Source organism: Elephas maximus, chromosome X (assembly GCF_024166365.1).
Source record: "Elephas maximus indicus isolate mEleMax1 chromosome X, mEleMax1 primary haplotype, whole genome shotgun sequence".
Lineage (NCBI taxonomy): Eukaryota > Metazoa > Chordata > Mammalia > Proboscidea > Elephantidae > Elephas > Elephas maximus.
In genome coordinates this window covers 31,467,339-31,495,092 of record NC_064846.1, presented here as the reverse complement: position 1 = coordinate 31,495,092, position 27,754 = coordinate 31,467,339, and the positions used below count along the sequence as shown (strand labels likewise).

Below are 27,754 nucleotides of genomic sequence, written 5' to 3'. Positions count from 1 at the left end.
GGATTGAAGGTAAAAAAATAAAAAGCCTTAAATATTCATAAATGATGGTGGATAAAATAACAGAAATGCAATTACGTTGCAAGATTTCTACCCATGTAGAATCATACAATTGCTTACCATAGTAATTGGGCTTTTCTCCCAGCAGAAATATGTCAATATTGAATCACAGTGAAATAATTGATTGTATTATAACCTAAAGCCAAAGTATATTATACAACCGAACATGCTTAATTTCAAGCCTCTTTTTAAAGAGTAATTTGCACCAGACTATCTTCAGCAGCCCTCATACCTAGCAACAGACAGTTTAAATATGAAGCGATGGCATTTTTTCCATTTCGTTAGCTGGCTTGTCTTATATGGGAGGTTGTGAAAGACAGAAATCCTAGCATTAAAAACCATCGTTTGATTAATGTGTGGGTGCAAATAACCTTACTTAACTTAATTTTTTCCCTTAAATATTTGTGTAACTCTTCTTAACTGTAGATCATTACTATAATTTATAAAACAGCATTAATATATTAAATACAATTCTGCAAATTCTGATATGACTCATGCGTTTAACTTATCACTGGGTCTCGAATAAAACAACTTGGCAAACTAAACACATACTTGTACCTTGATGAACAGCGTTACACAGATTTACTCTAATGTATTTCGATTTAACCAATGTACTCCCCACATTTATTTAAAACTATGTAGAACCAGGCACATGTACATGTGAATATTGGCTGTCACTAACTAGTTGGGGCAACATTAGAGAAGCTACCTAACATCTCTGAGGTTGGGTTTCCTCCTCCATAAAAATGGGGATAAAAGTAACTATGCATTATGTTGTCGTGAAGTTGCTGTTTAAATAAGTTTACATAGGAGCCCTGGTGGCACAGTGGTTAAGAGCTGGGCTGCTAACCAAAAGGTTGGCAGTTCCAATCCACCAGCCATTCCTTGGCAATCCTATGGGGTAGTTCTACCCTGTCCTATAGGGTCGCTGTGAGTCAGAATCGACTGGACGGCAACAGGTTTGGTTTTGGTTTGGTTAACTTGACATATGCGGCAGTGTTTGGTCCACAGCAAGCACTCAGGGTATACAGGCACCTTTCCCTTCCTAAAATATTACATGAATAATTTTGAATTGAAGTAGCCCTGGTGGCACAAGGGTTAAGCACTCGGCTGCTAACCAGGAGGTTGGCGGTTCTTGAGAAAAGACCTGGCGATCTACTCCCGTATAGATAACTAAAACGAAACCAAACCAAACCCAGTGCCGTCCAGTCAATTCCAACTCATAGCGACCCTATAGGAGAGAGTAGAACTGCCCCAGAGAGTTTCCAAGGAGCGCCTGGTGGATTCGAACTGCAGACCTCTTGGTTAGCAGCCGTAGTACTTAACCACAGGGTTTCCCATACAGATAAAAAAAAAAAAAAGATACAGCCTAGAAAATCCTATGGGGCAGTTTTGCTCTGTCACATGGGGTTGCTATGAGTCGGGATCGACTTGACAGCACCCAACAGCAACAATTTTGAATTGGGTGGTTCCAAGTATTCAGTTAAAAAGGTTTGCCCCATATAAGCAACCAATTCTCCACGTTGTTTAAAATCACAATTATTGTTTTAAAAAAAATGCACTGTAGCTATTGTTTGTCAGTTGTCACAAGGCCTGAGAATTTAGTAAAATGCTTTTTGGATAGAACAAAAAAATAAGGGTTTTCTTAAAAAACTCAGGAGCATGCATGTAGTTGAAGGAAGGTAACAGTAAAAATGAATGCTAGGTCATTAGGTTCATCTTCTGGCTTTTTGCATTGTTTAAAAAGATTGATAAAATAATAATTATGCAAATAACTGGGGTGCTGTGATGAGAGAATGAGATTAGGAAGGAGCTTTATTACCAACTATGAAAGTACATTTTATTGCTTTTCTGTTTCAAGCAGCTGTCATATTAGTCATAGGTGCTTTTTGCCATCCATGATATGTAAGTATGTGTTTTCAGTACTTCCAAGCACTTTAACAAGCCAGGTAAATAAAAGATAGAAGTTCACAAGTCCACTCTCAAAGAGGTTAAAGCAATATTTTAAAAATCAATTTTCAGGGAAAAAAATGTCATTTGATTCATGTATTTGTCTCTTTTTCCAACCTGGTGAATTTTAGACATCTCACAGTAGAAATAACTTCTGAGTCTTTTGACAGGTGGTGAATACTTCTGTCTGCAATCTACAAATTAACTAGTGTCCTGGCATAAAACTTTTACTTGCTTTAAAGAACTACGTAAAAATAGCCTTTAATTTGTATTTCAAACGGACACTTAAACCCCCACAGGGTCAAGAACAGTGCTAATGCGGACCTATACAATTAAAAAACTAATTTCTGAATGATTTGATTGTGTCACTGAAAAGGCTGGTCAAGACATTATAAAAATTAAATGTCCAACTGCTTATTTTTTTTTTAATTTTTATTAAGCTTCAAGCAAACGTTTACAAATCAAGTCAGTCTGTCACATATAAGTTTATATACACCTTACTCCATACTCCCACTTGCCAACTGCTTATTAGAGTGCAATGAATGGTTGTAGAATCTCATTGACTCAAACTAAAAAAAAAAAAAATTCCTTGCCATCAAGTGGATTCCGATTCACAGAGACCCTATAGGACAGAGTAGAACTGGCCCATAGGGTTTCCAAGGAATGGCTAGTACATTCGAACTGTTCAGCAGTCTGAGCTCTTGACTCATATCTAGAGAATTCTGGGCGAGACTGACACACAGTCTACCTAAAATAAACGTGTTCCTTTGATCCTGCCAAGAAATCAACACATGAGCTCATCAGGTTTGGCTAATAATAATAGATTACACAGTGAGGAAAGAACTTTAAACAAATATCCAGTACGACCCCAGATCATTTTACACACAACTCAGACATGGGTTTTTAAAATTATCATTTAGACTTTAATCTTAAAAAAAAAATTATTCTTTGGAAGCCCAATCCTATGATTAAGTAACCATTTAATCAAGCCCTAGTCACCTAGTAGTTAAATGTGACAGCTGCTAACCAGAAGGTCGGCAGTTCGAATCCACCAGGCGCTCCTTGGAAACTCAGTGGGGCAATTCTACCCTGTCCTATAGGGTTGCTATGAGTCGGAACCGATTTGATGGCAGTGGTTTGGTTTTTGTTTTTTCTCTCTTGCAGTATTTGAGCCAGTGTTTCTCTTATCTGCTCTGTGTCGAAACTCTAAGAAAACAAAACAAACAAACAAACAAAAAAAAAACAAGGGAGTAGCAATTACAGATCTGAAACAACTGCTTAAGTTTTGCCTTTCCACAGGTGAGAGGTCCAAAGTTTAGATTGTTCACCTTCTCTGGAAACATATAGACACACCCTTCACCGCCCTGCCTTTGCCAGCGCATGCCAGAGTACATTAACATTGCCCAGCTGGTCCTGTTATTGCCACGTCTCCAGTTTCCCCTTCAGGGCGACCTTGATGTGTCTGTCTAATGTACAGCTGCACTCTCTTGAGTAGGCAGGTTCCTCCCACTGCATAGTTAGTAATTCAGTGGTATACAATCAATACATCATAAGAATCATTTGACTCACTTTGGAGGAAGTCAGTTAAACTTGACATCTGTAGTCACGATTCTTTACTTTCCAACCAACAAGAAACTTTAAAAGATGACATTCAAACGTTACGGCTACAAATAAACAAATCACATCATGAGCATATATGCTAATCCCAAAGCACTGCTTTGTACCCCATGTTAAACCAAAATATGTATTTTTTAAATGGTTCAGACTTTTACTTCAACACATACCAAGCTTTCAGAAATAATTATTCATAGCAAACTAATTTATGTATAATGTGAGTCTAGGAGATTATCACACTTATCTTATCATTTATTTGAAAATACTTTATTCCAGGAAGACTCCTTCTGTGTCACATTTAATTGCCTTTGAAGCTCCTGCCATTTGAATCTGTCTTCTGGAACATGCATTTCATCATTATTTTTTAGTCTTGTTACATCAATCACCACAACTGCTATAGAAGATTTCTGGGCTGTGAAGTGATAATTTGTTCCAGTGGTATTAATGAGGCAAGCAGTGGTCTTGGGGGAGGTGACAGCCCATTGCTTTACAGACAGCACCAAATTAAGGTGCTGGAGTATATACATGGCTTTAAGCATAGACTCTAAAGCCTTTGGAGCATTTTATAACTTCCCTGACTGAACTTAACATAGAAGACGTACCCCCAACATCTTACCGCAATGAACTAAGCATATCTAATCACCAAGGAGGGAGCATTAATAGTGTTACTCAACTTACCTTGAGTTACAGACACATCAGAGAAACTTTGTACTGCTCCCAACTTGAAGGCTCCCTGCTGCCTTATAAACTTTGAATTGGTCTATTTCCGTTACCATGGTTGTAATGGCATGTCTCTAGCCACAGAGGAGTCTAATTCCCTGAAGTGCAGCCAATGAAACTTATATTTCTGGGAATTAAGTGTCAGAACTAGGAATGCCGATTTGTTGGTGTTATAATACCATGCCCGTGAATACCGCCTCTAGGAAGCAGTACATCTGGAAACAACAGATGGTACATGTGGAAATGGGTTGGATGGAGTATTTTAATACCCACACATCTCTAATTCAGTTCTACAAGTCTGATTTCAATGTTTTCTCAGATTACAGGGTGTTTCAGGATTGATATGACAGGCTTGATCCATATTATTGTTACTATCAGCACCGCCAGCTGAAAGGCTAATGTTGGATTATCGTTGTCTATGAACTCTCATTCGACCACATACATATTCACATGCAATAATCATGGTTTCGTTTTTAAAAATGAAACAGGTCAGTCAAGTGCTCTTCCCTACCTCTACCCCTTTACCGACAATCACACAACACTAATTTATTTTAAGATGAAACCATTCTAGAGTGCTACTCTCCTTAATATAGAAAGAAAATCTTTCAGCTCTTTCATACTCTGTCTAACTAGCTTACCCCCACCCCCACTGCAAAAGCTACCAGGACTATTATAGTATGGAAGAAATTTGACTCAATATGGTAGGAGAACGGCTTTCCTAGAGACATACTTCCTTCTTGTGCTTCGGGAAGACTGAATTAAATTGTCTTTAGGATATGTTGGCATTTTAAACAACATACCATCTGAATGCTTGAAAAATTACTTTTAGAAGCTCTGAATTTCATACTTCGTGTGTTGTTAGTACAAGTTAGCTAGAATCAGGGTAGTATTGTACTATCTATCAAAAGAAAATCAACTCTCAACGATAATATGAGAATGAGCTAAAAATAAATGTTTGTTGAATACTGTAAGCCAACCAGTGCACCATTTAATGTGGTACAATGGGGAGGGCACCTGATCCAGGTGGCTATAAGGTTCCTCCAAGACCCAACAGACAACTGGCAGCCTATCGTTATATAGAACCCAGGACTGTAGCCCCTCAAATAAAAGGGAGGGGGGGGATCTGCCATTCCTCTTCTGCTGGATCACTTCAGGAACTACCTAGCTCAATGAGAAGCAGTATCATAATCCTTGACCTCCCAACTTGTGCTCAATTCGACAAATGGATTCAAATTCTAAGATGAGGTTATATGGTCTCTGGGGACAGTACAACCTCCCTGATGAAGAGGTGGTTATGCAGGCACAGCCAAAGGACTCTATGTACTTGAATAACACAACTGTATCCTGAACATGTTCAAAGTATCTCTATAATTGATGCCAATGAGGGAAAAGAGCTTGATGTTAAACAGCCTAGTATTAACAAATATACATGATCCCTCCAAAAAACCTTTTTATTCTTGTTTGTTCTCCCTCCCTCCATCCATTCATCCTTCCCTTCATTTTTCTTTCCTTCCTTCCTTTAGCAACCAAGCAAGTTAAGACCAAGGAAAATGTATGAAGTATTACTTAACCAAATTTAGTGCTTTGCCAAAACCTTTGAGGGATTGGTCAAACATTTCCAACATTCACTGTAGTAATAAAATAATACTTTTAGCCCTAGAGTTCAGAAAGTGGTTAAAAGCTCAGTGGTTAAAAGCAAACCTCTGCTTTTAACCTGTGATTTTAAACAAATCCAAATTACTAATTGTATGATTTTGAACAAATTACTCACCCTTTCTCCATTGGTAAAATAATGATGATGATGGTACTACCTCATTGGGTTACTATGAAGATTAAATGAGTGTGCTAGAGATTGCTAATGATCACCGATATCTCTATTTCCCTGTTCTCTTCAAAACACAGGTTGACTACATTTCTCAGTCTCCCTTGCAGTTAAGTATAGTCATGTGATTAACTCTGCTAAAAAAAGTGTGAGCAGAATTACTATGTGCCCACTTCCAGACATGGTCCATAAAAACCTCCCATGTACAACCCTCACTCTCTTTGCCCGTCCACTGGCTAAATGGAGAGGACTCCTAAGACGAGGAGGAGGGCAGAGCCACAAGACCCTGGGTCCTTAAATAATTGCATGGAGAAGAGCTCCTCTGGCCGAACTCACAGGATGGTGATGTTAATGCCAAATAAACATTTCTTTTGAAAAGCTATCAAGGTACGGATTATTTGTTATAGCACCTGGCCTACCCTAACTAATACAATGAGATAATTCATGTAAAGTATTTACCATAGTTCTCTGCACACAAAAAACCTGCTCAATAAAAGTTAATTGTTATAAACATTATTGTGATGCTGCTGGGGTTCATATCCAAAGTTCTACAAGAGTATATTAGAAACTAAGCATCCAAGGAATTCTGTACTACTGATGAGAGATTTAAGCAAGGTCCATATACGCAAGGAAAAGTTGAGATATTTTTTTAGTTTATTGCTATTATACATAGTAGCCCTTTGTCATTAAAAAAAAATTGCCTTGATCAAGACAGGCAAAACTGAAACTTCTAGGCTGTCTGTCTACCCTGGTACAGCAATTTGAAAGGAGATGCCCATATATAAACAAAATACATTAAGCTCAAATAAAAGGAATAGCCTATCACATGCTGATGTGGACTTGAAACTATCTGATACCACCAGCTACATCCCAAGATCTCCCTCACTTCTCTTAGCCTTCTGGCCAATAACCTTATCACTTTCTGTTTTGACTGAGGATCCAACTTCTTAGGCCTCTGACTTTGGGTCCCACTGGGTTTACATTAGGGAGCCCTCGTGGCTTAGTGGTTAAGCACTCAGCTGCTAGCCTAAAGGTCAGCAGTTCAAACACACCAGCCACGCTGCCAGAGAAAGATGTGGTAATCTGCTTCCATAAAGATTACAGCCTTGGAAACCTTATGGTGCAGTTCTACTCTGTCCTACAGGGTCACAATGAGTCGGAATTGACTTGATGGTAACGGGTTTGGTTTTGGTAGGTTTACATTATCTTTCTCTTCCTTGCTTTAGAATTTCTCCAAAAAAATATCCATGGTTTTTTAGATAACAACAAATTAACCTATCACCCCAGACGACCCTTCTGCATGTTGGCCCAGAATCCTCTTTCCCCCATCTCAATCATCCAATGTCAAGGTTGTCCCAGCTTCATTGGCAGGTCTCATATTCCTTGCATCATCAAAGCATGCAATAAAGCACTTTACATTCACTTTTATTTTCCCACCTTCTCTTAGAGCCTCAGAAATTTAGTTTCCAGTGCCATGCTACTAAAACCAATGACCTTCCAAAAGACAAGTCTAATGGTTTTTTAGCTTTCACCTTTCATTATCCCGTTCTGAAGAAGCTGACACCAATGACCACCTTCTTAATGAGCATGCCCAATACACAAACCCCTTCTTTGTCCCTGCATTTCTTCTATAACAAACATATTCCTCAGCCCCGTTTGTTTTTATTCTAAAGAACTGTTTGGGAATAGTGCACATTTTCAAATAAAACTTCTAAAGGCAAAATCATTTGGCAAATGAAATTATTTACTAGCATCATATAACACCTTACAGTTGAACAAGACTTTACATTTCACAGAGAATTTTTGATATATCTCAATAATATACTATAAATAAACAGGGAAGAGATTATTGTCCCAAGTTTATACATAAGGAAAAAAAAAATACACCAAACCCATCGCCATGGAGTCGATTCCGGCTCATAGCGACCTTATAGAGGCTCAGGCTTGCTCAGTGCCTTGCCCAAAGTCATCTAGTTGGTAAGTGGCAAAACCACAAGAACGCAAATCAAGTGTATAGATGTTCAGTCTCTCTTTACCACCTTGCAATTAAAACTACAAGCTATACTTGCACAGGCAGTTTGAGTATTTTAAAAATGATAATACACATGTTCTAAATTCACTTTCATTTAATCACCATTTTAATACCTTATTCTTTTAAAAAAAAATCACACAACTGCTCAAAAAGAAATAAACACTGAAATCAAAGACCAAAATGCTAGTAAACCATAGAGTTATTAATGAAAAGGTTCATTATCTTGATTAATGATCTGAGAACAGCTAGCAAATTTGGCATAATTACTTAAAAATTTATTACCTTAGATACCATCAAGTGTTAACATGAAGACTTGTCCCCTTCGGTGATGGTATTTTATATCTTTATGATTACAGAAAAAATAAAATTAGAATATATATACCATAAAATGATATACTTTGATTATGCTTAATTGAAATAATTTTTTTAAAAGCTAGTTTTGAATTCAACTTTTAAGTTAGTGTGACATTAAACTTAGTTTTTTATGATCATTCATTCAGTAAATAATATTGAGGGCTCACTATGTGTTCATCACTGTTCTGAGTACAGGGAATACAAGAATGAATAAAGCAAAGTTTTTATTTCCATCTGAGAGGGGGTGGGAGAGACACACAATAAATAAATAAATAAACAAAACATAAAAATGTCAGAGGCCAATCGGTTCTGTAGAGAAAAACAAAGCAAGATCAGGGGTTAGGGAGTGCTAGCTTCTCTGCTAAAATGATATTTTAGCAGAAACCTGAAAGAAGTAAACTTTCAAATAGAAAAAAAACACGTAGAAATAAAATGTTTTATTAATTTACTCCAATTTGACTAACCTACTACTAGAACTTGTTCAAAACGACATCATGTAAAGAAATAATTATCTTGTTCTACTATAATTAAATCCTATGCTGCTGTGCTTAACACAAAGGATTTTTTTCCTCATAGGCTCTGTTTTAATGTTTCACGGGCTCACATTTTCATGTATTCTCCTTTCTCTAAAATGACAGCTTTACTGATGCACTAGTCTAAACATGCATTTAGAGATCCTTCACATTTATATTAAGGAGCTTCTGCCACCTAGTGAGTGAAGAGAATACTACTTTGGTTAAGGTGCCAGCTGCCCCACCAGGTCAAAAGCACAAATCTTAGACCACGATAGTTTGCTACCCAGGAACTTTTTAAAAAGCCCCACCCTGTCTAAAATAATGTTAAGTCCTCATTAACTCTGGTCCCATAGTTTTACACGCTAGAGTTCAAAACTTATGAAGGCAACTCGGGCTTAAAACTAAGGATTTCTCAGGTGGAGGGCATCTAGCTGGTTCCCCATGGAGAATGTCAGAGTCTGAGACCAGACCAGTACAAATAGTGATCAAGAATTTGAGGAACAAGTAAAAAGGGTCCTATTTATCATCAGTTTTATATGAAAATAAACACCAAACCAGCATCAACAATCTCAAGGAAGATAAATTCATCAGGCTAGTTCCATCTGGCTTACAAGAAGTTTCCTGCATATCTTCTAAGCATTGCACATAGTTTGTTACTTTTCTGGGTACTGCTGTATTGACTATTTATAAAAAGGAACATCAAAGTTCATGCAAATGTTTTGAAATTGAGTCAAAGCAGCCCAACACAATAGTCTCACACAGTATTTACATGATTTGAGCAACTTTGGGCACACGGAAAATTCATGGAACGTGACTCACTGGACCGTGGGGATGATTTGGAGGTTCAATTGATTTTATCTATCTGTTACCTTAGTAACCATTCCTTATATACCACAGGCCATGGACCTGATCCAATTCATTAATTAAGATAAATAAAAATGCTGGATTGCATGCCTCACACCATGCACAAAAACTAACTCAAAATGGATCAAAGACCTAAATATACAATCTAAAACAATAAAGATCATGGAAGAAAAAATAGAGACAATGCTAGGAGCCCTAATACATGGCATAAACAGTATAAAAAACATTATAAAGAATATAGAAGAAAAACTAGATAACTGTGAGCTCCTAAAAATCAAACACCTATGCTCATCCGAAGACTTCACCGAAAGAGTAAAAAGACTACCTACAGACTGGGAAAAAGTTTTTAGCTATGACATTTCTGATCAGCATCTGATCTCTAAAATCTACATGATACTGCAAAAACTCAACTACAAAAAGACAAATAACCCAATTAAAAAATGGGCAAAAGATATGAACAGACACTTCACTAAAGAAGACGTTCAGGTAGCTAACAGATACACGAGGAAATACTCATGATCATTAGCCTTTAGTGAAATGGAGATCAAAACTACAAAGAGATTCCACCTTACCGCAAGAAGCCTGGCATTAATCCAAAAAAACACAAAACAATAAATGTTGGAGAGGCTGTGGAGAGATTGGAACACTTCTACACTGCTGGTGGGAATGTCAAATGGTACAGCCACTTTGGAAATTGATTTGGCACTTCCTTAAGAAGCTAGAAATAGAACTACCATTCGATCCAGCCATCCCAACCCTTGGAATATATCCTAGAGAAATAAGAGCCTTTACACGGACAGGTATATGCATACCCATGTTCACTGCAGCACTGTTTACAATAGCAAAAAGATGGAAGCAACCAAGGTGCCCATCAACACATGAATGGATAAATAAATTATGGTATATCCACACAATGGAATACTACACATCGATAAAGAACAGTGAGGAATCTGTGAAACATTTCATAACATGGAGGAATCTGGAACGTGTTAGGCTGAGTGAAATTAGTCAGTTGCAAAAGGACAAATATTGTATGAGACCACTATTATAAGAGCTCGATAAATAGTTTAAAAAGAGAAGAAAACATTTTTTGATGTTATGAGAGTGGGGAGGGAGGAAAGAAGGGAGAGGGTATTCGCTAATTAGACAGTAGATAAGAACTATTTTAGGTGAAGGGAAAGACAACACACAGTACAGGAGAGGTCAGCACAACTGGACTAAACCAGAAACAAAGAAGTTTCCTGAATAAACTGAACGCTTTGAAGGCCAGTGTAGCAGGGGTGGGGGTTTGGGGACCATGGTTTCAGGGGACATCCAAGTCAATTGGCATAATAAAATCTATTAAGAAAACATTCTGCATCCCACTTTGGAGAGTGGCATCTGGGGTCTTAAACACTAGCAAGCAGCCATCTAATTGGCCTCAACCCACCTGGAGCAAAGGAGAATGTAGAACAGAAGAAGTTAATTATGAGCCCAAGAGACAGAAAGGGCCACATAAACCAGAGATTACATCAGCCTGAGACCAGAAGAACTAGATGGGGCCCGGCTACAACCGATGACTGCCCTGACAGGGAACACAACAGAGAACCCCTGAGGGGGCAGGAGAGCTGTGGGATGCAGACCCCAAATTCTCGTAAAAAGACCAGACTTAATGGTCTGACAGAGGCTAGAAGGACCCCAGAGGTTATGGTGCCCAGACCTTCTGTTAGCCCAAGACAGGAACCATTCCCAAAGCCAACAGTTCAGACAGGGATTGGACTGGTCTATGGGATAGAAAATGATACTGGTGAAGAGTGAGCTTTTTGGCTCAAGTAGACACATGAGACTATGTGGGCAGCTCCTGACTGGAGAGGAGATAAGAGGGCAGAGGGGGTCAGAAGCTGGCCAAATGGACCCGAAAATAGAGTGGAGGGAGGGAGTGTGCTGTCTCATTAGAGGGAGAGCAACTAGGAGTATATAGCAACGTGTATATAAATTTTTGTATGAGAGACTGACTGGATTTGTAAACTTTCACTTAAAGCACAATAAAAATTAAAAGAAAAAAAGCTGCGTTAGCCATGTTTTTCATTGCATGTGCCCGGCCTTAGAACTAGTTTTAAACTCCTTAGAGTCAGGGGCAAGATCTATTAGATGAGCTCTGTATAGTGGTTTTCTTAAACGGAGCTTAATGAAGGCGTGTTGATCAATCTCATTGAGTGATTGCAATTTTTTTTCTCTATAGTTTAGAGACCTTAGAGGTTCAGAAAGGAAGGATTTTCTAGTGCAGGAGGATCCACTGAGTTTGATACCTGAGCCAATAGCTAGCAGGTGGCCTTCTAGTGCCCATATCTCAGTATAAAGCTCCTTTTCTCCTTTTTTTTTTTTTTAAATTTACCTGCTTCCTTTTTTCTCACTGCCTTGTCTTTTCATCTTCTACTTGTACACATTGATTTTCTAGCTCTTTTTACTCCCACTCTTACGACCACTGCACCCACTGTAAGCAGACACTATGATGTTGTGGAGACACCATGAATTCTGCTATCTGACAGAGGTGGGTGGTAGTGGTGTTGACAACTACAAAACAGATGCCCTTTTTGAGCAATTACCAAGAGTCTGGTACTATGCTAAGTAATTAAAAAAAAAACCCCGTTGCCATGGAGTTGATTCCGACTCATAGCGACCCAATAGGATAGAGTAGAACTGCCCCATAGAGTTTCCAAGGAGCACCTGGTGGATTTGAAGTGCCGATCTTTTGGTTAGCAGCCGTAGCTCTTAACCACTGCATCACCAGGGTTTCCATGGTAAGTAATATACACACATAATGGCATCAAATATCCACAGAAATCCTGTGATTATAGGTACTACTGTCATCCCTACTTTATAAGTGGGCAAAGCAAGGCACAGAAAAATTAAGTAGCCATCCCAAGATCACATTGCTGGAAATTAAGGAAGCTAGAATTCAAGCTCAACTCACTCTGCCTCCAGAGCCCAGATTCTTAACCATGATGCAAAAAAAAAAAAAAAACTTACTTAACCTCTCTGAGCTTTGATTTATTCAACTGCAAAATAAAGGTGATAACAGACACTAACTCATATCATTATTATGAAAATCAAATGGACAAGTGGTACGGGCCTTTCTCTCCCATTTTCACCTTTCCCTTTCTTAGGAACCCAGGGTACTGTTTAATTCTCCAGGTATCACTGAGAACTTATTTTTGTCAAACTCAAGTGGAACCCCCACCCTTACAAGCCCCCACCCTTTCCCCTTGAGGTTTCAAGTGGTACTCTCTGGCTCATTACTCCAACATCCAAATAATCCTTAATCCTTGCCCTTGTACAGTGGCATAGTGCCACGGAGAGTAATTAGCAGGCTGTGAAGCATTCCTTGAAGTCCTTGCCTCCTCCTTTGACTCACCCCAGGCCCTGTGTTTTCCTTTGTTCCAGAAAGGGAGGTAGTGCCTGTTTATCAGACCAACTGTGGACACTCTGCAGAAACAGCGTCATTGCCCTGCTTGAGAACAGAATAGTGGTCAATCTCCACCAAATTAAATAATGACTGGAGGTCCCCAAGGTGAAATCCTGCAGCTAAAGGGATGACCACCTTCATTCCCGGAAAACTAAAAATACATACAAATTGAAACTCATGAAACAGAAACTAATTTGGCACTTAACCATTGAATAGATTCACCAGTCACCTGGAATTTACCACAATACCTGATCCCTTTCTGGAAAATCTATTGCCTTTAGAGACTCGGTGATTGGAGATAAAAAAAGGTTTACTTTGGGTACCAATTGGTTTCCTCGTTGTAAATGTTAAAGGCTGCTTTGATGGAAGTCAGCCTGTACTCTATTTCATTGCCGAGAAAGAGGGAATCCTAATAGGTTCAGACTATACACTACAACCCTGAGATGCTAAATATCACTCGACCTTCAAATGAATGGTTCATTCATATTAATGTTGTCTCAAAGGAAAATTATAAGCGCACACTCTAAAATCCCAGTCTGTGCTGTAATACTCAGTATATATGTAGCAGCCTGCCTTACCTGAAGAAGCAGCCGAAACCAGGATCCCTAATCCAAATTCACCAGGAAGGCTATTTAAAATCAGGCACAAGGGAAGCAATATAGATTCCCACCCTGACTATGCACTGAAGTGGACATGCCTACCTGTTTTGCATCTGGACCAAAACCCTATCCCCTACTTCTTCTTGCCTGATACTAATTCTGACCAATTTGCTTGTATGCTTGGACTCCACTACTGCCTGCGTCCTTTTGCTCAGATTGATCCTCTGGATGTAGTTCCCCACTTTAAGCACATTAACGGGCTTGTTTGTGTCCCCAGCATGGCTGGGCATTTCACATTACCACACCTCCAACTCATAGTGACCCTATAGGACAGAGTAGAACTGTCTCATAGGGTTTCCAAGGCTGTAACCTTTATGGAAGCAGACTGCCACATCTTTCTCCCATGGAACGGCTCTTAGGTTTGAATCGCCGACATTTCAGTTAGCAACAGAGTGCTTTAACCACTGTGCCATCAGGACTCCTCGCCCCAGCTCCCCTGAAATTCCCAATTGTGACACAGGTCCTCTCCTTTGGCCTAAAACCCCGATTTCAGGTTTGCTTGCCAAGACCATGCATCTCCCTGTCCTTCCGCACAGTGACCCACACAACCTGGCATTGGCTCTTAAACTGCAACACTCAGAGGGCAGAAAATGTGTCTCTGTAATTCTCTTGGCATAGCACACATGCAGTTAAGTGCTTTTTGATTATGATAACTGAATGTGCTAAAAAGTTCTCATAATGGAAACAAGTTAAACCCCTTTACAATGAAATTTATGAAGCCCCAACAGATTAATACTACCTCAAAGTGGTGGAAGAAAATGCCTTTTCACCACTACTAGAAATGAATTATCCTCAACTAACAGGGCAATCTCTTTAAGAACAGGTAGAAAAGTGGATGGGGAAGAGAAGCAGAGAAGGCTGTGAACAGCAAAAGCCACACAGAGACCTGCAGAATTCAAACAAGAATCTTACTAACACCTACTGCCTTCAACCTTCTTTATCTAGATTCACTGCAGATAGTACAATTTCTTTCAAAAGATCAGGAGGAAAAAAATGGCCTTGGATGGATATTCTATTAACCGCGTTTGCAAAATGTTTTTTTTTTTTTTTTTTTTTGTCTATCACTAAATGTTGTTGGGTTTCCTCAATATAACTTTTTCAAAGGTGAAATTATAAAATACCCAGAGTAAAAAAAGATCATTCTATGTGTGTGATCTGCTGCGTGTTTTAACTCCCTGGGGATACAACCATTTCCAACAGATATTCATAAAACACCTTTTGCATGGCTGGCTCTTAAATATTTTGCAGCAGCGATTGAAAGAAATTGGATAGGAAGTTTAAAAATTAAACTTCTCATTATAATGGGAATTGGTTATATGTAGGATTTTAGATTAACTGGATGACTACAAAACGATGGCTATCAAACCCTTGGGCTAATTATCTATTTTCGCTCTTTGAATATGCATCACTTTTACCAACATCAAAAATTATATAAAGCATGTGTCTCTGTAAGCTTAGCACTGTATTCACAGGAGTTCTGCAAGTGAAGTTATACAAGGGAAACCAAAGGAATTTCTGGAATGAAGTTATTAACACTGCAATGGATGTTAATTACCTTCTACCTTGGTTCTTTTCAAGGACATTCAAAAGATTACTGATATACTTTTACTGGAAAGCAGGGTGTGGAGTAACTTGTGTCCCTGATCTTTAGGAGAGCACAACTTCATGGCGTCCTATATTCTTCTAAATAAAGGTGATTCAGAAAATGTTAAATGTAGTTTAATTTGTGTGTCTCCACAAATCTTATCCTATAAATCAGAATACAAATCTGAAAAAAAAATTATTTTGTCAGACCATGAGTCCCAATCATTGGTTGGAATATGGTCATGCAACACTTAATGTCCACAATACATTCTGTGAAACAAGATATTATGTGATTTGGGCGTTGTGTGAACACCAAATTATATACAGGCAGTCCCCAGGTCATGAACGTCTGACTTAGGGACAACTTGCACTTAAGAGCTTACTGCGATATAGTCTACTATATTAAAAATTTGAGTTTAATAAATAAAATGGTTTCTAATAACGAACACATGCACTACTTTGTGGTGCTCATGAAATATTGCAGTTTGGAAGTGTTTCTTAGGTGTTATGTCCGATCAGTCTCTTTCTCCGATAGGATTTCTGAACTCTGTTATAACCTTAGGGGACTACAGACGTCCGTATATATGGTCAGATGCTGCCTGAACAGACATTACGTGGCACACGACTGTATATGAAAATCATAGAACTAGGTAAATAGGCATGATTTCTGCTATTACAACATTTTAAAGGTTTAAGACACTAGGATTTAGATGATCATTTTTGTTCAGAGTTAGCTTTTATTTTTGTAGTTATTCTTTGGCCTGAAGGACAGTGAAGCAGGCTGCTAAAAAAATGTAAGTTTGAGGAACAATATGTACATATATATTTTTGCAATGACTGCCTCCATTCAATCGGTGAGCCTAACTCTGGTTGGTAGAAAATATTTTCTCGCCCTGATAGAAAAGGCTTCTGAGGAAGGTAACCGAGTTAAATACTGAGCAGGGGAAGAGCTACTTCCAAGGTCCTATTAAGTTCAAAAACTATTCATGACATCACTGCTATTAGTATTTCTTGAACATCTACGATGTGTGCTTTTATTACTTTGATACATGCTTCCATTTGCATTGTCTCCTCTCACCCTTACAACAGCTATATGAGATTGGTACTATCATTTGATCTACTTCGTAGAAGAGGAACCTGAAATTTGGAGAAGTTAAGTAACTTGACCCATAGGTAGCAAGTGGCACAGGCAGGATTCAAACCTAAGACTATCCAATTCGAAAACTCAAACTCACTATGGCAAAAATGACTAGGGGAAAAAAAAAGGTTGTTACGAATTGAATTGTGTCCCCCCTAAATATGTGTCAACTTGACTAGGCGATGATTTCCAGTATTGTGTAACTGTCCATCATTTTGTCATCTGATGTGATTTTCCTAGGTGTTGTAAATCCTACCCCTATGATGCTAGTGAGGCAGGATCAGAGGCAGTTATGTTAACGAGGCAGGACTCAATCTATAAGTTTAGGTTGTGTCTTAAGTCAATTTCTTTTGAGATACAAAATAGAGAAGCAAGTAGAGAGACAGGGGAACCTCATTACCACCAAACAAGAAAAGCATGTGTCCTTTGGACCCAGGGTCCCTGTGCTGAGAAGCTCCTGGACCAGAGAAGAATGATGACAAGGACCTTCCTTCATTGCAGACAGAGAAAGCCTTCCCCTGGAGCTGACACCCTGAATTTGGACGTCTATCCTCCTAAACTGTGAGAAATTAAATTTTTCTTTGTTAAAGCCATCCACTTGTGGTATTTCTGTTATGGCAGCACTAGACTCGATGGCAGTGGGTTTAGAGAACTAAGACACAGTTGAACCTAGAAATATATCCAAATTAGAAGTTATATTTGTTTCAGAGTCTTATTTGAAATAGACTAGGGCTCCCAAAATATTGGGAGAGGCAGGACACTGTAGAGAAGGAATATGGGTTTTAGAGTCAGACAGACCAGAGTTCATAATTCAGTGCTTGAACTAACTAGCTATGTGACTGAGGGCTATTTATTTAACTTGGCCAAGACTCACTTTCCTCATCTATATTACGTAATGATAATGGCACTTGCCTTGCCAGATCGTAGAGAATTAAATGAGATAATATATGTAAAGTGTCTACCAATTCCCGGCACCTAGTATGTACCCAATAAGTAGTCTAAGTGGTATTGATTATTATTGTGTATGGAGCCACAGTGGCCTGCAAAGACCTTTCAAGTGGTGTCTGGGCTGGTTCAATATGCAGGTCACACAAAATTGTGGGTTTTAAAAGTGTCATTTTGACCACTTTAAAAAGCAATAAAAACATTTTAAACTGAGGACTAGTAAATAACAGCTTTTAACCCAAGCAAGAGCACAATAACTTTTTTCTTTTAATGTGCAGTACTAAGAGTGAAATAAATGGTGTCTTTTGCCTCCAAGTGGTCTCTGGCATAAAGTGGGAAAATGTTCAGGAGCGAGAGGGAAACACACTGCATCATCCACAGGAATACCTTATTTCATTTCTTAAGTTTTCAGGCACTTTTTAAGGGTTGATGAAACCTGATAATCGTCAAATGAAAAATGAAAGGTCTTTTCCTTCTAAGATCATGTCATCCAGCCCCATGGCTCTGGGCACACTTGCATGAGAACCATACTGAACAGATGGTCATCGATTCCCCAGACTTCTTTAGTAATTTCTGAAAGTGCTTGCCAACCTTCTCTGTCAGAGTGTACTTCCTCATTATATAGGACTCTAGTAGAAGAATTGCTCCACATCTTCCATACATTATTCGATGCCACGTTTATTTTTAAAAAGGGGTTTTGAGGTTATTAAGGTGTGTTTAATTAAAGTTTCTAGCTTTCACTGTCAAAAAACCATATAACTCACGATAAATAACTTGAAGAGATTTCTTCATACTGAAAGCCTGTGCTTGCCAATTTTAAATCACACAAACTATTCTATTTTCAACTGTCTCTGCATAAAAACACTTAATCAGATATTTATTTCATCGTCACCCTCCCCATAACCTCATGCATTGAAGATGGAAAGAGCAATGTCCCTAAACTTAGTTTAGTGGACACTTTCAGGATATATGCAATGTACAAGCCCGAGTCCATTGCCCTCAATTCCAACTCACAGCGACCCTACAGGACAGAGTAGAACTGCCCCATAGGGTTTCCAAGGCTGTAACCTTTACCGAAAGACTGCCATACCTTTTTCCTACAGAGCAGCTGGTGGGTTCAAACCGCTGGCTTTTTGGTTAGCAGCCGAGCACTTAAATCACTGCATCACCAGGGCTCCTAAATGCACTAAAAAATTTTATTTTAAATGCACTACAAACCAATAATTAAATGCTGCCCCTGGTATAAAGAAATGACACTATCAACAAACCTCAGAAAGAGGACACGGTTTCAAAAGAATTATTATTTACTGTTATTAAATAATGATGAAGTAAAAGAACTGAACAGAATATTTCAAAGGGCGTCTCGAGAAGACAAAGTAAAGTATTATAATGACATGCGCAAACACCTGGAGTTAGAAAACCAAAAGGGAAGAACACGCTCAGCTTTTCTCAAACTGAAAGAACTGAAGGAAAAAGTCAAGCCTCAAGTTGCAATATTAAAGGATTCTATGGTGAAAATATTAAATGATACAGAAAGCATTACAAGAAGATGGGAGGAAATACACAGAGTCACTATACCAAAAAGAATTAATCGACGTTCAACAATTTCAGGAGGTAGCATATGATCAGGAACCAGCGGTAGTAAATGAAGAGGTCCAACCTGCACTGAAGGTATCTGTGAAAAACAAGGCTCCAGGAATTGACGGAATATCAATCGAGATGTTTCAAGAAACAGATGCAGCGCTGAAAATGCTCACTCATCTATGCCAAGAAATATGGAAGACACCTACGTGGCCAACCGACTGCAAGAGATCCATATTTATGCCTATTCCCAAGACAGGTGATCCAACCGAAAGTAGACATTATTGAACAATATCATTAATAGCACATGCAAGCAAAATTTTGCTGAAGATCATTCAAAAGCAGCTGCAGCAGTGTATCAACAGGGAAATGCCAGAAATTCAGGCCGGATTCAGAAGAGGACGTGGAACCAGGGTTATCATTGCTGATGTCAGATGGATCCTGGCTGAAAGCAGAGAATACCAGAAGGAAGTTTACCTGTATTTTATTGACTATGCAAAGGCATTCAACTGTGTGGATCATAACAAATTATGGATAACATTGCAAAGAATGGGAATTCCTTAAAACTTAATTGTGCTCATGAGGAACCTTTACATAGATCAAGAGGCAGTTGTTCGGACAGAACAAGGGGATACTGATTGATTGGTTTAAAGTCAAGAAAGGTGTGCGTCAGGGTTGGATCCTTTCACCATACCTATTCAATCTGTATGCTGAGCAAATAATCTGAGAAGAAGAAAGGGGCATCAGGATTGGAGGAAGACTCATTAACAACCTGCGTTATGCAGATGACACAACCTTGCTTGCTGAAAGTGAAGAGGACTTGAAGCACTTACTAATGAAGATCAAAGACCACAGCCTTCAGTATGGATTGCACCTCAACATAAAGAAAACAAAAGTCCTCACAACTGGACCAATGAGCAACATCATGATAAACGGAGAAAAGATTGAAGTTGTTAATGATTTCATTTTACTTGGATCCACAATCAACAGCTATAGAAGCAGCAGTCAAGAAATCAAAAGACGCATTGCATTAGGTAAATCTGCTGCAAAGGACCTCTTTAAAGTGTTTAAGAGCGAAGATGTCACCTTGAAGACTAAGGCGCGCCTGACCCAAGCCATGGTATTTTCAATCGCATCATATGCACGTGAAAGTTGGACAAATGAATAAGGAAGACCGAAGAAGGAGTGGCGCCTTTGAATTGCGGTGTTGGTGAAGAATATTGAATATACCACGGACTGCCAAAAGAATGAACGAATCTGTCTTGGAGGAAGTACAATCAGAATGTTCCATAGAAGCAAGGATGGCGAGACTGTGTCTTACATATTTTGGGCATGTTGTCAGGAAGGATCAATTGCTGGAGAAGGACATCATGCTTGGTAAGGTACAGGGTCAGCCGAGAAGAGGAAAACCTTCAACGAGATGGACTGACACAGTGGCTGCAACAATGGGCTCAAGCATAACAATGATCGTGAGGATGGAGCAGGAGTAGACTGTGTTGTACATTGGGTCCCTATGAGTCAGAACCACTGACTTGACAGCATCTAACAACAACAACAGCATCAGCACAGAAACCTCCAATCTTCACTCTCTATACTAGCCCCCTCCCACTACTTCATCCTCTCATTGTGTCTTGGAACTCATTTCTATTTGTTTAAAATAATAAAGGGTTGAACATGCAAAAATATAGCTGAGAGATAAATTTCACAAACACAATGTTGGAAGAGTACAAACTGTATGATTCTATTGATATAAAGTATAAATGGGCAAAACTAATATGCTGTTACAACATAGGATCTTGGTTAACACTGAAGCAATAGTGACTAGAAGAGGGATACAAGGGGATCTTCCAGGGTGTTAGGAATACTCAATTTGTTGATCTTGGTGATGGCTACATGGGTACGTTCAGTTTGTGAAAAATCATCAGCCTGCACACTTATGAGAAGGACATTTTTCTATACGTATACTAAACTCGGCACAGTCCAGGGAGTAGTTCCTGTATTGCATCTGCTTGTTGAAACATCTCAATTGGTATTCTGTCAATTCTTCATCTACGCCAAGAAATTTGGAAGACAGCTACCTGGCCAACCAACTGGAAGAGACCCATAGTTGTGGCCATTCCAAAAAAGAGTTGACGGGAATGCAGAAATTACCGAAAAATATAATTAATATTACACACAAGTAAAATTTTGCTGAAGATAATTCAAAAGCAGTTGCAGCAGTACATTGAAAGGGAACTGTGAGATATTCAAACCGGATTCGGAAGAGGACATGAAACAAAGGATATCCTTGCTGATGTCAGACGGATGTTGGCTGAAAGCAGGGAATACCAGAAAGATGTTTACCTGTGTTTTATTGACTATGCAAAGGCATTTGACTGTGTGGATCATAACAAATTCTGGATAGCATTGTGAAGAATGAGAATTCCAGAATATTTAATTGTGCTCATGGGGAACCTGTACCTAGGTCAAAAGGCAGTCGTTCGAACAGAACAAGGGAATACTGCGTGGTTTAAAATCAGGAAAGGTGTGCATCAGAGTTGTATCCTTTCACCATGCTTATTCAATCTGTATGCTGAGTAAATTACCTAAGAAACTGGGTTACATGAAGAAGAATTCAGCATCAGGATTAGAGGAAGACTGATCCACAACCTGCGATATGCAGATGACACAACCTTGCTTGTTGAAAGTGAAGAGGACTTGAAGCACTCACTGATGAAGATCAAAGACCACAGTCTTCCATATAGATTACACCTCAACATAAAGAAAACAAATATCCTCACAACTGGGCTAGTAAGCAACATCATGATAAACAGAGAAAAGACTGAAATTGTCAAGGATTGCATTTTACTTGGATCCACAATCAATGCCCATGGAAGCAGCAGTCAAGAAATGAAACGACACAATGCATTAGGCAAATCGGCGTCAAAAGGCCTCAAAGTGTTAAAAATCAAAGGTGTCACCTTGAAGACTAAGGTGCACCTGACCCAAGCCATGGTATTTTCAATTGCCTCCTATGCATGTGAAAGCTGGATGATGAATAAGGAAGACCAAAGAATTATGAATTATGGTAGTAGCAAAGAATATTGACTATACCATGGAATGCTGGCAAAGAATACCAAATATACCATGGAATGTCAGAAGAATGAACAAATGTGTCTTGGAAGACGTACAGCCAGAATGCTCCTTAGAAGGGAGGATGGCAAGACTTCATCTTAAATACCTGAACATGTTATCAGGATGCACCATTCCGTGGAGGACATCATGCTTGATAAAGTAGAGGGTCAGTGAAAAAGAGTAAGATCCTCAATGAGATAGATTGACACAGTGGCTGCAACAATGGGCTCAAACATAAAAATGATTGTGGGGATGGCACAAGGCTGGGCAGTGTTTCCTTCTGCTGTACATAGGGTTGCTATGAGTCAGAATCAACTCAAAGGCACCTAACAACAGAAACATACTAAACTTAGATTATTCTTTTAAAAAGGTAGGTGTGGGGCCTTTTTATGTAGTATGATGTCCCCAAATCCCTTTCTCCATGGGTGATCCTAATACTAACAAAGCAAACATAATAGAGCCAGTGTTGCTGATAGGTTGCTTAACATTTTCCAAAGTTAAATGACACCTTATATGGCTCCATTTTGTTCACTGGTGAAATATTTTACTGCTTTCTTTATTCACTCATCCTTCTATCAAATACTTATTTTTTTTTAATTTTTATTGTGCTTTAAGTGAAAGTTTACAAATCAAGTCTCTCACACAAAAACTTACATACACCTTGCTACATACTCCCAGTTACTCTCCCCCTAATGAGACAGCCTGCTCCCTCCCTCCACTCTCTCTTTCCGTGTCCATTTTGCCAGCTTCTAACCCCCTCCACCCTCTCATCTCCCCTCCAGGCAGGAGATGCCAACATAGTTTCAAGTGTCCACCTGATCCAAGAAGCTCATTCCTCACCAGCATCCCTCTCTAACCCATTGTCCAGTCCAGTCCATGTCTGAAGAGTTGGCTTTGGGAATGGTTCCTGTCCTGGGCCAACAGAAGGTCTGGGGGCCATGACCACTGGGGTCCTTCTAGCCTCAGTCAGACCATTAAGTCTGGTCTTTTTATGAGAATTTGGGGTCTGCATCCCATTGCTCTCCTGCTCCCTCAGGGGTTCTCTCAAATACTTATTGAACACCTTTTATGTGCTAGGCGCTGTCTGAAGCACTGTGGATGCCAGTAGTGAGTGACATAGATATGGTTCCTGCCCTCTCAGAACTTAAATGTCTGAATGGGGGAAACATTCAAAACTGAAAATGATTAAATAAAATAACTTCAGATTATGATAAATAATTGCAGGAAATAAAACAATATAAAACGAGACAATGGGAGCGATGAGGATGCCTGCTTTAGACGGAATGGTCAGGAAGACTCCCCTGAAATGAGAAGTCATCATCCATGAAGGTTATGGGAATCTTTATATATGAAGACACTGAGGTAAAAAATCTTGAGAGACTACATAGTGGCTAGCCCTCCCTAAGCTACCACCAAACCTGCTGACATTGTATGGAAGGCAAGAGGTGGTGTCTCAAAGCAATGCACCTCCAGGAAAAGCTCTAAACCTAAAAGTAATATGCTATCAGGTTTAGAGACTCGCTGTTTTTTACCCTCTTCTTTATTTCCTTAGTTAAATGTTAAGAATGAAAGATGGCTGAGGAGTTCCTAGGAAAAGTCTTTTAGGCTTTTTAGAAAATTGAAGAGTTGCCACCTCACAACACAATACATCAGGACTAGAATAATTCACCCTTGAATTCTCTTGACCAAGTTCTTATATATCATAGTTCTTATCGTCTACTCAAATCGTAACTCCTAGAGCTGAAGTTTGATATTACCTTGTTAGCCTATAATGCAAGCATTACTTCAGCAATACACTGCAATTCTCCACCCTCAACACACACACACACACACAAACACAGTGTATAGAAGGGCTTTGCTATAGTTTGGGTGAGGATGTTTTTGAAGTCATTTAAAAATACTGTGTAATGTGTTGCTGGACCTTAAACTTGAGCAGCATCATAGGTACATCTCTTTTGAGTATGAATGAATTCATTATGAATAAAGAATATGGACTATATTAGCCATAGAAACATGGTTCCTACTATTTGCACAACGAATAAGGAAGACAAAGAAGAATTGATTCCTTTGATTTATGGTGTTGCTAAAAGAGTACTGAATATAGTATGGACTGCCAGAGGAACAAGCAAATCTGTGTTGGAAGAAGTACAGCCAGAGTGCTCCTTGGAAGCAAGGATGGTGAGACTTTGTCTCACATATTTTGGGCATGTTATCAGGAGGGACCAGTGACTGGAGAGGGACATCATGCTACCCTCAAGTAGAGGGTCAGCAAAAAAGAGGAAGACTCTCAACCAGATGGACTGACACAGTGACTGCAACAATGGGCTCAAGCAACCAATGATTGTGAGGATTGTGTAGCACTGGGCAGTGTTTCATTCTGTTGTGCATAGGGTTGCTATGAGTTGGAACCGACTCAACAGCACCTAAGGAAAACAACAACAAAACAACCTCACGGAAGGTAGACTACACCTACGTTTCTGACCCATGTGTGAAGCTACCATGTCACATGGGAAAAGCTTTTCGTTTGTTCATTCTAGTTCAAAAGGTTGTTTTATAACAAAAAATTGATCCCATGCAAAAATCAATATAAAAAAATTTTTTTTTCCTGCTTATTTTCCTACAAAGGTATCTGAGCTTTCTGCCACACACTGGGATGTCCAGGTCTGGTACAGCTGAACATGTCTCCCACCACAAATCCTGAGTGGAATAATCTGATCTCCTTTGTAGCAGAAAGTCCTGGTAGCCACAGGGGTCCCTTCTTCCTGCTCCTGTAGAGTAATATGGGTATAAGGGAGGAGAGCACACCTGAAAGCAAAGTCCAGTATAAATGAAAATGTACCAGATGTGTCTTGGGGTTCAGGTCCTACTTGTAGCCTCTACTGAAGGTTCTATTTTTGAATCTGTGACCTATCATACCAGTATAGCTGGCTGGATTAGGATTGAACACCTAACACAAGAAGGAGGGTGTATCCATGACCTGGGATAAGCCAATCTTACCATATTCTTTCACGATTTTAAACCTAGACATGTGTAGGAAAGTTCCAGGTGTTGGATCTGAAAGCTCGCTCTGAGTTAGGGCTGGGATATCCATGCTGAACAATTCTAATAGCGACCCTATGTACAACAGAACGAAACACTGCCCAGTCCTACGCCATCCTCACAATCGTTATGATTGAGCCCACTGTTGCAGCCACTGTGTCAATCCATCTCATCGAAGGTCTTCCTCTTTTTCCCTGACCGTCTACTTTACCAAGCATGATGTCCCTCTCCTTTGCTTAGTCAAGACAGTAACTAAGCAAAGAAATCCAGCTAAGGGGGGCAACGGTGTGAGGGGAAAAAAGTAAGAGGAATTAAAGAGCAAATGTGCAGAAAAGCCACGAGAGAGAAGCAGACGCAAGAAAACTATGTACTCTGAGACAGGGAAAGAGCCACTGCCATTCCTGACATGCCTGTTTCATCTTAAATGCAAAGATTCTGTGAGATACCTCTATATTCTTTCAATAATCTTTCCATTTTAGCTATCTTAAGTGAACGTCCATTTCTTGCAAGCAAAAGAGCCTTGAGTAGAAGATAGGAGGATAGGTAGCACTAGAGATAGAAGAGAAAGGAGAGAGGCGTAGGAGAAGAGGGAGGAGGAAAGAAAAGTATACTAAATACATTGCAAGTAAAAGGAAGAGGCACAGAAATAGAAGCATATAGGAGTAAATGAAAAAGATTGCATTTGTGGTCAAAGGCATGTCTATCCAGATTTTCCAGTACTATCTTGTTTTTTAGCTTTCATGAGATCCTTGCTTCCCCTCATTACATCATTGAGGAAATAGCACAGCACTGGGGAAAAGGAATGAGCATTCAAGCCAGACAGGGTAGGGTTCAGAATCCAGATCCTCTATTTCCTACGGTGTGACTTTACGTAAGTTTCTTTATCTCTATAATCAAAATTTCATTATATGCAAAAAAGGAATAATCTATACCCATAAGGGTTGTTGTGAGATTTAAATAACAAAATGTAATGCACATGGCAAAGTACCTGGCAGAGAGTAGGTGCTCAATAAATATTTGTCTTCTGTCCACATGGAGCCTTGGTGGCCTGTGGTTAAGTGCTATGGCTGTTAACCAAAAGGTCAGCAGTTCAAATCCATCAGCCACTCCTTGGAAATCCTATGGGGCAGTTCTATTCTGTCCTCTAGGGTCACTATGCATCAGAATCGACTCCACGGCAATGGTTTGGGTTTTGTTTTTGGCCTGTCCACACAGTGGGTATGTGAGTGGGATGTGGAATCTAGCTTTCAAGTGACATGAAACATCATTTTTAATGCTTATTTAATTTATTGCTAAGATGGGAACAATGGACAGGTTTTTAATTCTTCCTATTTGAAATGATATGATTTCCTTAAATAGCTGACACTCCAATTTTGAAATGTAGAAAAAAAAATGCATTCCCAAGTCAATGATCAATATTTTTTTCATTTTTATTATTACCTCTGTGGTTTTCAACCTCATTCCTCAGAGCTCTGAGACTTGATAGAGGTTCTTTAAAGGTCACAGAAGGCTGTTGAAACTGGACCTCATCCCTCTCTCTAATCAGGCAACTTCATTTTTTTGATTATTTTAGATGTTGGGGCTCCATATAGGCTCTTATTTTTTTCAAAAAATGGTTGTACTTTTTAACAACAACAAAAGTTGTAACTACCCACTGCCGTACAACATGGCTTCTTTCTGTTTGAAGGGAAAGTCAAGCCTGGACTGCAATTCTCCTTGAGTTGGCCTCTTAGGCATTTCCAGACACCTTGTCCTCGTGCAGCTATAACCATCAGGCTTCGTGTCATACTAAAATGGATCAAAACTGCCATCTGAAACTAGGATAACTGATTTAGTATATTGGTGCAGTGTATTCTGTCCATACACAGTCACGACAAACTTATCTAAAGGAAATACCAGTAGGTGTTTTGATTGACCAGGCCAGCAGCATGCAAGAGCCCTCTGGAAGTAAGACACAGGCCCCAGAGTTGGCCAACCAAGAGAATATCTTTTAATGATCAGTAATATTGATGGAGTCTACCAAAGAGGAAAAAAAATTAAAAAATGAGATAAAAGAATACGAGCAATAAACATAATTCAAGTATAAAGAATCATCATGGGATGCATACAGGTACAAAAGCAAAATTGTAGAAAAAAATACTTGATAATTTCATAAAAAGGTGGAGTCAAATTGAACATTTTTCAGACAAGAGAAGCTACCTCAGAGGGTCCTTCTGGAACTGAAGAAACTGATTGTTTTTCAAGTTGCCCCAAGTGCGTATGTCTATTAACAATATGATTGGTCTTGGAGTCAGAGATGAATAGGTTCCCAAAAGAGCAAG

At 39.2% G+C, this 27,754-nt stretch overlaps 1 protein-coding gene across 8 annotated transcripts in view; it reads right to left on the bottom strand.

The window, feature by feature from the left end:
- The window catches only part of TENM1 (teneurin transmembrane protein 1), an 893,898-nt gene that overhangs the window by 796,602 nt on the left and 69,542 nt on the right, over positions 1 to 27,754 (bottom strand). The window contains exon 1 of one of the 8 annotated variants that reach the window (XM_049871608.1): positions 8,478 to 8,588. The exons of the other annotated variants lie outside the window; for them this stretch is intronic. The gene's annotated coding sequence lies outside the window, so the exon portion shown is untranslated. Of the gene's footprint in view, positions 1 to 8,477; positions 8,589 to 27,754 lie in introns of those variants that run through there. 8 annotated transcript variants of the gene reach the window in all.